At 36.7% G+C, this 10,611-nt stretch overlaps 1 long non-coding RNA gene across 1 annotated transcript; it reads right to left on the bottom strand.

Moving 5' to 3' along the window:
- Positions 1-390: 390 nt before the first annotated feature.
- On the bottom strand, positions 391-9,656 carry LOC115438229 (uncharacterized). Its single transcript, XR_003938051.1, has 2 exons — positions 9,562-9,656; positions 391-784 (listed from the first exon to the last, which is right to left on the bottom strand). It is a non-coding gene; the product is annotated as an uncharacterized LOC115438229 (long non-coding RNA).
- Positions 9,657-10,611: the final 955 nt, after the last annotated feature.

Raw genomic sequence — 10,611 nt, forward strand, 5'->3', positions numbered from 1 at the left:
CATAAAAGCTCAGATTAAGAAGTTGAGGGTTATTATATCAAAAACAGAGAAAACTGAAGAAAAATGGACTTTCTCAACTAAATATATCATTAACTGAACATAAACCCAGTGTCTCCATCCACTGTCATTGATCCAACTTCATGGGTTTTACTGGTGAATCAATGTTGTAGAAGATGACGGTGTTTCCACGGTAACTACAGAGCCTCTGAACATCCAAATGGGTCATATCTGATGACCACGAAAAGATGACAAACCGTATTTTACACCGATTTTTTTAAAACGCATTAATAGGTTTAGTGGTTTAGAAATTATTAAATGTTTTAAATTAGTAGATGGTTTTGGTCTTTATGGGTTCAATACATTTGAGAAGTTTAACTGTAATCAGTTTGGGTTGTGGCCTGTGGGTCCTGAAGCCGGACCAGTTGAGAACCGCTGGTCTAAACCACGGCGTCACCGACTGAAAACAGAAGTGGATTAAAACAGTGTGTGAACATTGGAGTCCGGCCTTAGCTGGACTTTTTTTTGGAAGCGTATATGTTCTGACAACACAGATGTCAGAGGGGACCCTCAGGACCCCGGCCTGTCACCGCAGGCGAGCCGACGGGGGGGGGGGGTGTTTAATGTAGGGTAGAGCAGTGAGGATGGGTCACAGTTCACTGTGCACGCCCCGCTGCTTCAGCACCGGCTGACAGGCCACAGGAGTCTGGAAGTCCATGATGTACTGGCATTTACTGGGCTCCTTCACCGATCGCAGGCCTGTCTCCGTTCCACATGTCAGAGTGACCTAGAAAAGCACAAAGACAGAAAAGTTGTGGTGGTGAGTGAGGAGAGGCCCAGTCCAGAGACGTTTCAGTTTTATCCGACTAAAAAGAGACGAGGGAAGACGCCGACGCAGCTTTGACTCAGGTCTGATCCAACACGTGGAAATAAAGTCTGAAGGAGGAATTATCCGAACGACGCAGCGATCTAATGAGTATGTGTGACATGTTAACCCTTTATAGACCACTCATAGAAACACTCTGGAGATTCAGAACTTCAACCTGAGTGTGATACTGGAGGACAGAACAAGGCTTTATTATGTTTGTGAAAGTGTTCGAATTTGTTATTGTCATGTAGAAAATCAAGGTCAATGAAGTTACCCTATTTGGTTCCTTACCCATAAGAGGCAATCAATCAATCAATCAATAAATCCAGGAAGTATATATAAAAACCACATGTAATGGAAAGGGAACATGTATTTCAGAATATTAGAACATCACTTTTAGGACATTACAACAACATAAGTGCAGATCCAGACACAAAAACAACAAAAATGGAACAAATAACGAAGGAAATTAAGGAAAATGAACAAAATAAACATCAAAAACAACACAAATTAAGTAACTATTGACAGAAATTGAGGAAAGTTAACAAAATAAACACCAAAAACAACACAAATGAAGCAAATATTGAAAGAAATGGAGTAAAATTAACAAAAATAAACATAAAAAGGACAAAAAAGGAAACAAATAATTAAGGAAATTGAGCAATAATGAAGCAAATAATGACAAAAATTGAGGACAATTAACAAAATAAACACCAAAAACAACACAAATGAAGCAAATAATGAAGGAAATTGAGGAAAATAAACAAAATAAACAGCAAAAACAACACAAATGAAGCAAATATTGAAAGAAATGGAGGAAAAGTAACAAAATAAACACTAAAAAGGACAAAAATGACGCAAATAATGAAAGAAATTGAGGAAAATTTAAAAAATAAACACCAAAAACACTAAAAAAAAAATGGAGCAAATAACGAAAGAAATTGGAGAAAATTAACCAAATAAAAACCAAAAAGGACAAAAATGACATAAATAATGAAGGAAACTGAACATTAATGAAGCAAATAATGCAAGAAATTGAGGAAAATTAACCAAACACTAAAAAGGACAAAAAAAGGCACAAATAAATAAGGAAATTAAACAAAAATGGAGCAAACAATGCAAGAAATTGAAGAAAATTAACTAAATAAACACCAAAAACAACAAAAATCCAGTAAAGAATGAAAGAAATTGAAGACCTAGAAAAGCACAAAGACAGAAAAGTTGTGGTGGTGAGTGAGGAGAGGTCCAGTCCAGAGACGTTTCAGTTTTATCCGACTAAACAGAGACGAGGGAAGACGCCGACGCAGCTTTGACTCAGGTCTGATCCAACACGTGGAAATAAAGTCTGAAGGAGGAATTATCCGAATGACGCAGCGATCTAATGAGTATGTGTGACATGTTAACCCTTTATAGACCACTCATAGAAACACTCTGGAGATTCAGAACTTCAACCTGAGTGTGATACTGGAGGACAGAACAAGGCTTTATTATGTTTGTGAAAGTGTTCGAATTTGTTATTGTCATGTAGAAAATCAAGGTCAATGAAGTTACCCTATTTGGTTCCTTACGCATAAGAGGCAATCAATCAATCAATCAATAAATCCAGGAAGTATATATAAAAACCACATGTAATGGAAAGGGAACATGTATTTCAGAATATTAGAACATCACTTTTAGGACATTACAACAACATAAGTGCAGATCCAGACACAAAAACAACAAAAATGGAACAAATAACGAAGGAAATTAAGGAAAATGAACAAAATAAACATCAAAAACAACACAAATTAAGTAACTATTGACAGAAATTGAGGAAAGTTAACAAAATAAACACCAAAAACAACACAAATGAAGTAACTATTGACAGAAATTGAGGAAAGTTAACAAAATAAACACCAAAAACAACACAAATGAAGCAAATATTGAAAGAAATGGAGTAAAATTAACAAAAATAAACATAAAAAGGACAAAAAAGGAAACAAATAATTAAGGAAATTGAGCAATAATGAAGCAAATAATGACAAAAATTGAGGACAATTAACAAAATAAACACCAAAAACAACACAAATGAAGCAAATAATGAAGGAAATTGAGGAAAATAAACAAAATAAACAGCAAAAACAACACAAATGAAGCAAATATTGAAAGAAATGGAGGAAAAGTAACAAAATAAACACTAAAAAGGACAAAAATGACGCAAATAATGAAAGAAATTGAGGAAAATTTAAAAAATAAACACCAAAAACACTAAAAAAAAAAAAATGCAAATAACGAAAGAAATTGGAGAAAATTAACCAAATAAAAACCAAAAAGGACAAAAATGACATAAATAATGAAGGAAACTGAACATTAATGAAGCAAATAATGAAGGAAATTGAGGAAAATTAAAAAAAAACAACAAAAACAACAAAAACAACAAAAATGAAGCAAATATTGAAAGAAATTGAGGAAAAGTAACAAAATAAACATTAAACAGGACAAAAATGACGCAAATAATGAATGAAATTGAGGAAAATTTACAAAATAAACACCAAAAACAATTTTTTAAAAAATGGAGCGAATAATGAAAGAAATGGGAGAAAATTAACCAAATAAACACCAAAAAGAACAAAAATTACATAAATAATGAAGGAAACTGAACAATAATGAAGCAAATAATGAAAGAAATGGAGGACAACTAACAAAATAAACATCAAAAACAACATAAATGAAGCAAATATTGAAAGAAATGGAAGAAAATGAACAAAATAAACATTAAAAAGGACAAAAATTAAACAAATAATGAAGGAAATTGAACAATGAAGCAAATAAAAGAAACTGAGGAAAATGAACAAAATAAACAGCAAAAACAACACAAACGAAGCAAATATTGAAAGAAATGGAGGAAAATTAACAAAATAAACAGCAAAAACAACACAAACGAAGCAAATATTGAAAGAAATGGAGGAAAATGAACAAAATAAACAGCAAAAACAACACAAATGAAGCAAATATTGAAAGAAATGGAGGAAAATGAACAAAATAAACATAAAAAGGACAAAAATGAAACAAATAATTAAGGAAACTGAATAATGAAGCAAATAATGAAAGAAACTGAGGAAAATGAACAAAATAAACATAAAAAGGACAAAAATGAAACAAATAATTAAGGAAACTGAATAATGAAGCAAATAATGAAAGAAACTGAGGAAAATGAACAAAATAAACATAAAAAGGACAAAAATGAAACAAATAATTAAGGAAACTGAATAATGAAGCAAATAATGAAAGAAACTGAGGAAAATGAACAAAATAAACATAAAAAGGACAAAAATGAAACAAATAATTAAGGAAACTGAATAATGAAGCAAATATTGAAAGAAATTGAGTATAATTAACAAAATAATTAATGCTAACATCGAGCATAAACGAGGCTACGTTCAGGTCTGTCCCACCCATGAATGACACTAACCCTGCTTCCACTTCCACCGTTTGTTTCCAGTTTCTTCTCAAAAACCACTGTGCGTCCTGAATTAGTATTCAACCAAGAACCCGAAGTAATGCCATGGCTGCTGGACACCGTGGCATTATGGGACATGGCCGCTGTCGCTCCACGCGGTGCGAACAGTACACAGGAGGATGTGATTACCATTGTCATGACTTTAATGGGTGACTTTAACGCCCTCTGTGAGAGTGTAGAAGGGAAAAGCAACTTATTTTACTTCTAGGCGGTTTCCATAGCAACCTCTCACATCACACGGCACCCTGTAAAGAGAATCCTTCTGCCGAACAAAGGCACCTGGAGAGGGAGGGAGATGGGAACTTGACAGGTATTATTGTGCTAAAGTTTCAGTTCTGGTACAACTGGTGATTTGGGTTCATCCTGGACTGGGATTAAAAATGCAGCCTTTTGTTCCAGCATTTAGTGTCTAATGAACATCTGTGACATATTAACCCTTTATAGACCACTCAGAGAAATACTCAGGAGATTCAAAACTTCAACCTGAGAGTGGTTTTGGAGGATATAACAAGACTTGGTTACTTTTGTGAAATTTTTCGAATTTTTCATTGTCATGTAGAAAATCAAGGTCAGTGAAGTTACCGTATTTGGTTCCTTACCCATAAGAGGCAAAATAAATAAATAAATTAATGAAAATCAATCACTCAATCAATCAATCAAGGAGGTATATATATATAAAAAAAACCACATGTATTTCAGAACAACATAAGTGCTGATCCAGACACAAAAACAACAAAAATGGAGCAAATAATGAAGGAAATGGAGGAAAATTAACAAAATAAACACAAAAAAACCCCCACAAATAAAGCAAATATTGAAAGAAATTGAGGAAAAGTAACAAAATAAACATCAAAAAGGTCAAAAATGACATATATAATGAAAGAAATTGATGAAAATCAACTAAATAAACCATATCTGGTCCATGTTTTGATGGGTTATAACATGTAAATGGTTACAGATGTGAACATAGTTCCTGTTGATCACTGATTGGAAGACAGATATGGACTTTGAATTAGTTGAGTTCTCCTCCAGTGAAAGTACCGCCCACTTCTATATCTCACTGGCCGATAGGCTATGAGCTCTGACCATCATTGCTTGGATGGATGGGTGGATGGATGGAAGGAAGGAAGGAGGGAGGGAAGGAAGGAAGGAAGGATGGATGGATGGATGGATGGAAGGAGGGAGGGAAGGAAGGTTGGATGGATGGATGGATGGAAGGAAGGAAGGAAGGAAGGTTGGATGGATGGATGGAAGCAAAGAGGGAGGGAAGGAAGATTGGATGGATGGATGAAAGGAAGGAAGGAAGGAAGGTTGGATGGATGGATGGATGGAAGGAAGGAAGGTAGGTTGGATGGATGGAAGGAAGGAAGGAAGGAAGGAAGGTTGGATGGATGGAAGGAAGGAAGGTAGGAAGGAAGGTTGGATGGATGGATGGATGGAAGGAAGGAGGGAGGGAAGGAAGGTTGGATGGATGGATGGAAGGAAGGAAGGATGGATGGATGGATGGAAGGAAGGAAGGAAGGTTGGATGGATGGATGGATGGATGGATGGAAGCAAGGAGGGAGGGAAGGAAGATTGGATGGATGGATGAAAGGAAGGAAGGAAGGAAGGAAGGAAGGTTGGATGGATGGATGGATGGATGGAAGGAAGGAAGGTAGGTTGGATGGATGGATGGAAGGAAGGAAGGAAGGAAGGAAGGAAAGAAGGAAGGTTGGATGGATGGATGGATGGATGATGGAAGGATGGATGGATGGATGGATGGATGGATGGAAGGAAGGAGGGAGGGAAGTAAGGATGGATGGGAGGATGGAAGGAACGAAGGAAGGATGGATGGATGGATGGATGATGGAAGGATGGATGGATGGATGGATGGATGGAAGGAAGGAAGGAAGGAAGGGTGGATGGATGGATGGAATTGTTCTCTTTTTTTCATGATTTATTCTGATACTATCCTCTTTGTTTTGCATTTTTCGGTGAAAATATTCCATTTTATTTACCGACGGTGCAGATGTTCTTCAAAGGCCATTTTATGAAAACAGAAGTTCAGAAAAAGTGTCTGATCAGTACAAATGAACCTGCTGTCACTGATCCACCTCCACATGTTTAACTGGTGAATGAATGTTCCAGAGGATGACGTAGTTGTGAGGCTGCTTTAGACATGAACCCAGCGATGTGTTCACTGTCCGCGTGGAATCGTCACAGTCCTGAACTTTGAATTGAATGAATAAGTGAAAGGATTTGGCTCAACCTTCCCCCGAACACTCCCAGCATGCACTGCACACGGCTACTCCAGTCTGGATTAGTTGGAGATCCAGCGCTGAAACAATAGATCAGAGGTAGTTGGAGCTGAAGTAGAAAAGAGAAGCAGAGGAGTGTTTTCACCGCAGAAGGAGAGAGCGCTCAGCCAACGCCGGCTTCAGCATCTCAAATATAATGAGCGTCAACTTCTGACGAGCCTTCATTTATGCCCACTGCGTGCGGTTAGGAGGTCGTATCAAAGGAATTCAATTTAGTCTTTTCAAAGCTTCCCCTGGATGGAACGGAGACGCACATTTGCAAACGACATTTATTTGACTCTGATTTGAAGGAGGAGGCCCCGAAAATGACACCATTAAAAGTGCTGCATTTTTAATTGAGCAAATGTTCGCACAAAAAAAAAAAAAAAAAAAAAAAAAACGGAAATGGACCGCGTAAATGTGACTGGAAGAGGAAGGAACGCTGGGAAGATGGAGTTGATTAACAGAACGACGCAACCGAAATGGGATTAGGGATGAGATTCACACAGTCCTCTGATGTCACGACCAGAGGTGAACAAAGGATCCTGGGAAATGAGCGTCAAATTACAGCACAACAACTGTTTACACCTTCAGCTGTAATACTGTTTATACACTATCTATCTATCTATCTATCTATCTATCTATCTATCTATCTATCTATCTATCTATCTATCTATCTATCTATCTATCTATTATATTAGCATTAATCATCTACCAGAAATAACGCTAATGCTAATGCTACTTTCAATTATAGCTGATTTCAAGCTAATGAAAAAGTTTTATGACAGTAACAAAAGGCTAAATTAGCTATTTAGCCACGTTAGCTACTATCTATCTATCTATCTGTCTGTCTGTCTGTCTGTCTGTCTATCATATTATCATATTATATTAGCATTAATCATCTACCAGAAATAATGCTAATGCTAATGCTACTTTAAATTATAGCTGATTTCAAGCTAATGAAAAAGCTTTATGACAGTAGCAAAAAGCTAAATTAGCTATTTAGCCACGTTAGCTGCTATCTATCTATCTATCTATCTATCTATCTATCTATCTATCTATCTATCTATTATATTAGCATTAATCATCTACCAGAAATAACGCTAATGCTAATGCTACTTTCAATTATAGCTGATTTCAAGCTAATGAAAAAGTTTTATGACAGTAACAAAAGGCTAAATTAGCTATTTAGCCACGTTAGCTGCTATCTATCTATCTGTCTGTCTGTCTGTCTGTCTGTCTGTCTGTCTGTCTGTCTGTCTGTCTATCTATCTATCTATCTATCTATCTATCTATCTATCTATCTATCTATCTATCTATCTATCTATCTATCTATCTATCTATCTATCTATCTATCATATTATCATATTATATTAGCATTAATCATCTACCAGAAATAATGCTAATGCTACTTTCAATTATAGCTGATTTCAAGCTAATGAAAAAGTTTTATGTCAGTAACAAAAGGCTAAATTAGCTATTTAGCCACGTTAGCTGCTATCTATCTATCTATCTATCTATCTATCTATCTATCTATCTATCTATCTATCTATCTATCTATCTATCTATCTATCTATCTATCTATCTATCTATCTATCTATCTATCTATCTATCTATCCAACTGTAATGCATTACACGACTCCTGTACTTCTGAGCTTCATACAGACTCTCATCATAAATGGTGCATGTGCAGTAGACACCCCCCCCACCCCATTGTGCAAGTTACTTCCAAAGTGTAATACATTACAGATTACTTGTTACTGTTATTTAAAAGTAATTCCTTATCTTATAATATTACTGTCTCAGAATTGTAATGTGTTACATGACTCCTGTATTCCTTTTGAGTTACATACAGACTGTCCAAAGTCAAAAAATACCCCCCCCCCAGTACAACAAATATGAGAGCCTTGGGACACATAAATTTGTGCCACAAATTACATGTGGACGGATGGCGCAGTAAGTAACGCAACAGTCTCTGATGTTTGAATTCCAGCAGGAACACTTGCATTTTTTTTCAACATTTTCCATGTTCAAATAGGGGGCGTCGTCACCCACTGGTTGAACACCAACAGGGAACAGAAGTTTCCTGCTGCATTTTTGATTCCTTAAAGTCTCATGGTCTTGCTGTTTTTTTGGGTATATTTTTTCATTTGAGCAATTAACCCTATAAGGCCAAAAGTATCATGTTTGATATATGAGTTTTGAAACCCTCTACATGATCAGTGTGATATTTTTCTTTCTTGAAAAACCTGATGTATACAATTAGATACATGCAATACACAGATAATCCACCAGGGGGAGGAATTCATTCACCAGAGGCCTTTCCAGTGACACTACAAGAATGTCATTAATGAGGAAGGAGGAAGAACTTTGTCATTTTTGAAAAAGAATTACCAATTTGTTAGACATGTTTGTGTTATATTATGTTTTTGTTTGTTCAAAAATAACAATGTTTCAGCATTGAGACCTGATGTATCAATATGATACAAAATTCAAGCTCATACATGGAAATTGATATTTGAAAAAACATTTTTTGGTTGTTCAGAAGGACCAATAAAGGCTCCAGTTTCAAAGAACTGGAATTTTGTGTCAATGATTTAACGGTTCAGGCTTTACAGGGTTAAACTATGGGTGAAAAGTGTGTTGTAACGCAAATGAACATGTACCGAGTAAAAGATGACTGAAAATTGATTAGTAATGCCTTACACTACTGTGTTACAGCAAAAAGTAATCTATTACTGTAATGCATTACTTTAGTAACACAGTACTCCCAACACTGGTTGTGTTGTACTGTGCTGCGTTGGATTGTGTTGTCTTGTCAACAGGGTTCTCCGTTCTCATAGACCAGGTTCTACTGGTTCTTTGATGTGTGTTGTGTTGTGTTATGTTGCCTGATGTTGTGTTGTGTTGCTGGTTCTCACCGTGGTGCTCCGTGAACCCCCCTGCCAACAGGGTTCTCCGTTCTCATAGACCATCTGACTGTACTGGTTCTTGGGGGTTCCGTCCCACATGCCCCCATATTCTGGAAAAAAGCAGAACAGAACCTGTTGTAGGTGCAGTGTAAACCTAATGAACCACCTGTAAGCACAAACATCTACTGCACAAGTCAGAACCAAAGCCTTTCTATTTCTAGAACCGGTGCCGATCACTCAGTTGCTTATTAAATCCGTCTCCAGGGTGGACGTTCTGGCAGCGTCTCCTTCGGTTCCTGGCTCTGGAGCCCCCTCTCGTCTTAAACAATGGAGGGGAATATTAATTACCATTTTGTCGGAGTTGACTGTGTGCAGGAACACACGAGGGAAGGACAGAGAACAGACGAACGTGTCGCCAGTGAAGCCCGTCTCAGACGAAGCCCAGCGCCGCTAATTACAGTCTCACCAAACATTTCAAGGGGACTTTGGACAAACAAAGCCCCCCAGAGCCAGTGGACCCCGTCCAACAGACGCAGACCCAGACAGATGCCAATTCATTACACGTCCCGCTCGGAACGTTCCTCTGATCTGTGCTTCAACTTTGAGGTGGCGTGGACCGGGTTGTCAGTACGAACACTGAGCGCCTTTACATTCACGCTAACACCATCATTATGGGATTTATGGAAACATCAGGTTAGTCAAGTCAGAAGATTAATCCATTTAAAAATTATTCGATGGCAATTTTCAAAAAATCGAAGCTTCGTTTCCTTAATTCCGGTGCCGTTAAACATTGGTTCCACTGTTGTGTTTCACACGGACACTTATTGTGACACACATGAGTTTATTCTATTCTTATATACTAATATACTTCTATACAGTTAATATTGTTATTATACACCGATATTTCTATATACACTTTTAAACAGTTAATATTGTTGTTATATTTATATCTCTATCTATCTATCTATCTATCTATCTATCTATCTATCTATCTATCTATCTATCTATCTATCTATCTATCTATCTATCTATCTATCTATCTATCTATCTATCTATCTA

Source organism: Sphaeramia orbicularis, chromosome 18, assembly GCF_902148855.1.
Source record: "Sphaeramia orbicularis chromosome 18, fSphaOr1.1, whole genome shotgun sequence".
In the NCBI taxonomy this organism is placed as follows: domain Eukaryota; kingdom Metazoa; phylum Chordata; class Actinopteri; order Kurtiformes; family Apogonidae; genus Sphaeramia; species Sphaeramia orbicularis.